This window comes from Petaurus breviceps, unplaced genomic scaffold, assembly GCF_028583685.1.
Source record: "Petaurus breviceps papuanus isolate PSGF00001 unplaced genomic scaffold, PetGlider_PUasm1.0 173, whole genome shotgun sequence".
Taxonomy (NCBI): Eukaryota; Metazoa; Chordata; class Mammalia; order Diprotodontia; family Petauridae; genus Petaurus; species Petaurus breviceps.
In genome coordinates, this window is record NW_027185759.1 from 32,808,526 (window position 1) to 32,815,791 (window position 7,266).

A 7,266-nucleotide genomic window follows, 5' to 3' on the forward strand; every position below is an offset into this window, starting at 1 on the left:
TCTTCACTCCTCAATATCATTTATTTACAAATGAACGTAAAAACACCTCCAAGAGCCAGCTCTCACACACACCTTTGTCAAACCACTGGAAACCCCAAGTGGTAAAGAACCATCTTAATGATCTTTTACAGCCTGGGTGATGGACAATTTACAACATCATGGACAGCTAATATGCATGATATCTCGCCCCACCAGCTGTCTGCTTTCTCCCAGCATTCCCAACCTTGCCTGTGGTTTGCTTTTATTCTCATTATCAACCTCACCATTTTTCTTTACATCTGCTATCATTGTGGTTCTTCGATGGTCCATTAAAAATCCATTCTAATGCTTTGTCATGATATAGAGGTCAGGTGACCCTGGTTTCACAAAGTCTGTGCCAGAGAAGCTCAGGTTCTGGCAGGTTCTAACACTGGGGAAGTCCTCCAAGACGGGCATAGTAACTATGTCTTAGGTCCAAAGACTAGCCCACATCAATGTTGGAAAGATTCACTAATAGCAGATTGGTTAATATGTGATAGATTCTTTTCATGGGGACCATGAAAAATTACTCAGATATGCATAAAAATCTTCTATGTTGCATCTTTATTAACACTTTACAAAGGATTGACTTAAGGTCAAGCATTTATTGTGAAGAATGCAATGCTAGGCTTTACTATGACCTTCCCAAAAGGATGATGTCTCCTAGCTATACTAACTTTGGAAATGCCCATAGCTGTGCTCAGGATTTGAATTCATTTACTCATTGTATAATGCTCCACCAACCTTCCTACTTAATCACTTATCTGATGAGGTATCTATTCTCCCTTTGTTTAAAAAAGCTATTACGTACAATTAAACATTTCCCCCATCACCTAACATAAAGAGAAGTTTCTTAATGACACTTGCATATTAGAATCTTTCATAGGCTTTTATTGCAATTAGAAATCTAAATATATGAGGAAATTATCAAGATATTTCTTGGGGCGGCCAGGTGACGCAGTCTTCGGGAGACCTGGGATCGGTTCGGGCCTCAGATACTTAACAGCCACACAAAATAACTGGCCATGTAACCTTGAACATTTAACATTTAACATTAACATTTAACCCCGATTGCTTTAAAATATATATATATATATATATATATATATATTTCTAAAGACAAAATCAGGCTATTTAAATCCAGAAAGGGTGAGATAGGCTGAGAGAGAAAGAAGGGAGAACTCTTTAATTCTTGGTTTACTTCTCTTTTTTCTACCTTGGAATCATTTTTGGACTGGATTAAATAGATAAAAAATTATTATTAAGGAATTGAAGACCAAGATAAATAAGGAAATAATTAGGAATTGCCCTCAAGGAATTCCATTCCCCAAGCTGGCATAAACTACTTCCCAGAATTCTAAAAGAGCTTCCCTGAACCTTTGTGTGCTGTTGCTAATCTGAGACACTGTGGAAAATGGGAGTGGGGCCACACAACTGGAGAGGGAGAAACACTCTGCTTTTCTGGAGCTGTCTTTGACCCTGGACTGTTCACCATCCTCATCGATGATTTGGGTGAAGGTCTCTAAAGGGCATGCCTGTTAAATCTGCAGATGACAGAAAGTAGGAAGGAATAGCTAACCCAGCGCATGATGGAATTAGGATTCCAGAACATCTTGACAGGTTAGAATACCTGCAGAAGTCTAATCAGATGAAATGTAAAAGGGGTAAATGTTACGCCTTCTACTTGTGTTCAAGGAAGACAGTACACAAGATGGAGGAGGCTGATCTAGACAATGGAATCTTGTATTTTTAGTGCAGTGCAAGCTCAATGTGAACAAATAGGGTAATGTGGGTGCCAAGAAAGCTAATGGTTCCTTTAGCTTTATTAAGAGAGATGTAGCATCCAAGACTGGAGAAGCAATCGTTACGGTAGTCTGAATTGGTCAGATCACATCTAGAGTATTACCTTTAACTCTAGGTCTCACATTTTAAGGAGGACATTGAAACTGGAAGAACATTCAGAGAAGAATGGTAAAGGCCCAAGAAGCAGAAGGGCCTCAAAATCATACCACATCAGGACTGACTGAAAGAATTGTGGATGATTAGCCTGAAGAAGAGAGGACTTGGAGGTGGGGGGACAAAAGAGATGCTTCAAGTATTGGAAAGGCTGTTGTGTGGAAGAGGTGTTCAAGTTATTTCTCTTGGGGCAGATTTAGGCTCGATAGAAGGAAAGACTTTCTAGCTATCAGAGCTACCCCAGAATGGAATGGATGGTGGAAAGGAAGGTGACCCCTTTTCACTAGAGGTCTTTAAGTAAAAGATAGAAGAAATGGAGAAGAGATTCTTATTCTTGTCACTGTTGGACAAGATGAATTTTGAGGTTCCTTCCAACTCAGAGATTCTATGCTTCTGATTTTGCTTGTGTGCTTTGCCAAGTAAATCAAATAAATCTAAAAATCTTGTGCAAGGTTCACTATTGGTAACCATCATACAAGTGGTTATGACTATGAGTCACAGTCTTTGGGGACACAGTTATTTTTCTTGGGTTTATACATGGAAAAATTTGTACACATAAGAACTGAGAATAAAATAAGACTAACTATCCTTTTTCATCCCCATTCTCCTACATATACAGATTCCTTACCTACATATACATTTCTTTAGTCTAGTGTTAAAAGCAGATTATGTGCCCCTTGAGGACAAGTGCCATGCTTTCCACCTCTTTTGTATAAACATACTAACTATAACCATAGTTCCTAATAAAGGGAGGTATAGAGAGTAAATATTCAATAAATGTTGTTTAGATGAAGTTAGGAAGGATGGAAAGAAGGAAGGAAAGAGAGGGAGAGAGAAAGAAAGCTATAAAACAATATGTATACAAAGAAAGATAGGCAATAAATAATTGGAAAAATAGTAATTGCTCATGCATAGGTCAAACCAACATAATAAAAATTATAATGCTACTTAAATTAATTTCCTTATTCAGTGCCATACAAATCAAACTACCAGAGGATTATTTTATTGAGCTAAGGGGAAAAAACAGCAACTGAATTCATTTGGAGGAATAAAAGAGGGAAAAACAAAAGGGAAATAATGAAAAAGTAGGAAAGAAAGGGGCCTAGCTGTACTAGATCTCAAACTATATTACAAGACAGAAATTATCTAAATGATTTTATATTGGTTATGAAATAGATCAATCAGTGGAATGAATTAGGCACACAGCATACAGAAGCAATGTTCTTAGTTACCTAGTGTTTGATAAACCCAAAGATCCCAGCTACTGGTATAAGGACTTAGCATTCGACAAAAATCTTCTGGGAAAACAGTCTGGCAGAAACTCAGCATAGCCCAACATCCTCATACTATATACCAAGACAAGCTCTGAATGAATACATGATTTAGATGTAAGAAGTGACATCATAAATAAAAGGAACAAAGAAGACTTACCTTTCAGATTTATTGATAGCAGAAGAGTTCATGAACAAACAAGAGGTAGAGAAGATCATAGCAGATAAAATGGACATTTTCATTACATAAAATTAAAAGGTTTTTGCACAAACAAAACTAATGTGGATGTAATTAGAAGGGAAACAGGTAACCAGGGAGGGGAGGTGCAGTATTTTTGCAGTAAGTTTCTTTGATAAGGATCTCATTTTCAGGATTATAAAGAGTTCATTCTAATTTATAAGAATAAGAACAATTCCCTAATTGATAAATAGTCAAAGGATATGAACAGGCAGTTTTTCTGGGGAAAAAATCCAAGCTATCAATAGCCATGTGAAAAAAAATGCTCCAAATTGCTAATAATTAAGAAATGCAAATTAAAGCAATTCTGAGGTTCCCCTGAAGCAATTCTGAGGCTATTATATCCATCAAATTGGCAAAGTTGACCCCCAAAATGTCAAATGTTGGAGTAGCCGTAGGAAAATGGGAAAATTAATGCAATATTTGGTGGAACTGTGAACTATTCTAGTCATTCTGGAGAGTAATTTGCAACTATATCCAAAAATTAAGCTAAACTAAAGAGGTAGTTTTTCTAAGGAAGAAATCTAAGCTGTCAATAACCATATGAAAAAAGTGCTCCAAATCAGTAATAATTAGAGAAATGCTAATTCAAGCAATTCTAAGATTCCCTTAAAGCAGTTCTGAAGTTCGTCCTCCCATCCGTATTTGGCAAAGTTAATAAAAATGGAAAATACCAAAGTTGATTCCCAAATCACAAATATTGAAGAGGCTGCAGAAAAACAAGCACTTTGATACATGGATGGTGGAGCTGTGAACTGGTCCAACCATTCTGGACAGCAATCCAAAACTATGACCCCAACGTTATTAAACTATACATACTCTTTATTCTAGCAATACCCTAAAGAGATCTAAGGACCCATAACTACAAAAATATTTACAATAGCTCTTTTTGGTAGTGGCAAAGAATTGGGAACTGAGGAGATGTGCATCAGTTGGGGAACGGTTGAACAAATTATGAGCTATAACTGCAATGTATTATTGTGCTATAAGAAACAATGAAGGAAATAGTCCCCTGATTTTTCATCTCCTTTTTATGTGTTGTCTTGCTCCATTAGAATCTCAATTTCTCTGTCTCTGTCTCTCTCTCCTTTTATTTACATCCCCAATGTTTACCACAGCATACAGGAAATATTTCATAAATATTTATTGTCTTGATTGCATTTAACTTTCAGAGAAACCTGGGAAGATTTATATCAAATGATACCCAGTGATGTGAGCAGAACCAAAAGAACGATTTATACAATAACAACAGTCTAAAGAGAAACAACTTTGAAGGACTTAAGAATTCTGATCAATGCATTGGTGCTGCATCATCTCAGAGTACCAGTGATGAAATATGCTACCCATCTCCTGACAGCGAGACAAAGGACTCTGAGGGCATATAGAGACACACATATTTTGGACACAGATGATGTGTGAATTTCTATAAGCTGACTATGCATAGGTGTTTTTCTCTCTTTTTCCAATGGGAGGGGAAAGTAGGGTGATAAATACAATTTTTATTTAAAAAATTAAATAATTTTTTTAATGAAGGGGCTAGAATAAATGGCCCCAAAGGTCCCTTCCTGTTTTAGAGTTATGAACTTGTGAGCCCCTAAACTTAGAATAATATGGACCTAGCCAGGTCTATTCAGGGTTCAAATCCTACGTCAGGCACTTTCTGACTCTGTAATCAAGGACAAGTCTATTAACCTTTATAATCCCGTTTCTTCGTCTGTAAAATGGAGATAATAATAAGACTAACATCATAAGATGGTTATGAAGGCCAAAGCAGATAAAATAAAATAAAATGCTTTGCAAAACTCAACTACATGTGTGTATGTATATATACATGTATGTGTATACATGTGTGTGCATATATACACGCGGGGTTGGAGCGGGTATCTATATGTATGTGTGTATAGACATACTATATAAATATACATATATACAAACCTACATACTTATATATATTTGTATATGTGTGTATGTATGTATGATTCTTGCAACAAAGACTTGCTGCTTAGGAGCTCTGTCTTGTCAAATCTTCAAATGTGCACACTTGGGGTTAATCAAGGCGATTCCAAGGCTGCCTTACCTAAGAAATGTATCTTTCTGCTAGAAGGCTTGATTCTGGAATAATGCTGCCTTTATAGGAAATTAAAATTCTCTCCCTCTTCTATAAAAATGAAGGGTTTGGACTAGTTTATCTGCAAGGTCCTTTTCAGCTCAAAAACTGAGTATAGTTTATTTTATTTTAAGTAGGAGATACTAAATATAATTTAGCAAAGATATAAAAAAAGAGAAGGCATAGGACTTGAAGTAGGTGGGTGTGGGCTTGAATCTCAACTTTGTCACTGATTGCCTGAGTGACCACCAGCATTTAAGTCTCTTTGGGCCTCAGTTTCCAATCTCTTAAATAAGGAGGTAAGACGAGGTGAAATCTGAAAACCCTCACAGTTCAAAATCTATGAGACAGTAAGTATCTGGGTCTCTGAATTTAAAATGTTTAATTGCAAAATTATAGCTAATAATTAAAATAAATCACTTTTATATGGAATATTACTACCGATGGGACACATCATGCATGGTGTAGTGAATAGGGCAAGCCTTGGAGTCCAGAAGACGTGTTCAAGACCTGCCTCTGACGTGCCCTGGTTACATGATAGAGGCACCTCTTCTCTCAGTGCCCCAAGAGAGCTCTCTAAGGCCATGCATTATAGAACAATTACCAGTCTGAATTAGTGGAGGGAATTCCTTAACAAGAGCTCCCCATATGCATGAAATCCCAAGGTGGCACCATCACCCCCTCCCCAAATTCCCCAGATGCCACGGACATACCAGTCCATGTTTACCAAGAGACGCCTCCCAGATGGGGCTTTCACCCATCCCCTCTTCTCTCCGGCACCGCCACCAACCTAGCACGTGCCGACGTTCCTTCTCACTTGCCTAGACAGTCGCAGGAGCTTTCTTTCAGTTTCCCAATCCCTCTGTCCTGCGCTTCTTCCCTCCCTCCAAATCACGTAACAATGACGACAAGCAGCATTTAAATAGAGCTTTAAGGCTCCTCACTTCCTGCTCACAAGAACTCAAGGACCTAGCCGCTATCTCTACTGTCATTTTCCAGAAGAGGGGAGCGCGAAGAGTCAGATTGAAACCCAAGTCTTCCTGACTCTATCCATGGAGCGCGCTATCCACCTCGCCACCTGGTTTCGGATGAGGATTGCTTGAAGACTCTGGGAATGTTTAGCCTGGAGGAGAGGGTTTGGGTTAGGGGAGGGGTAGGGATGCACCTTAGCTGTCCTATTTGAAGGATTATCGTGTGGAAAAGAAGATGTATTATTTGTCCCTAGAACTCAGAACAGGGATGCAATGGAAAATTTGGGCTTGATGCAAGGGAAGATTTCTTTAAAATTAAGGCTGTCCAGACATGGAGTAGAGATCTTAAAGCAGTTGTTTAACGGCTCTTTGTTGAGTAGATGGGGATTCCTTTCAGGCATGGATTGGACCAGGTAGTTGCCAAGGTCCCTTTCCACTCTGACCTTCTCTGATTCTGTGGCAAGGGCAACCCACTTGACAGGCATATGGTATATTTCCCTGTTGTTTACCTTATTTGATGTTAATATCCAAAGGATTGTTTAACAAAGTTATCTTTGCAGCTTTATCTGTCTAGGAATCTTAAATCATCAACAAATATGTGCAAGACATTTGTTGGGGGAAGGGAGGGGAGCTTTTAAATTTGTACTTTGCTCCAGAGATTGTGTGTGTGTGTGTGTGTGTGTGTGTGTGTGTGTGGAGAGAGAG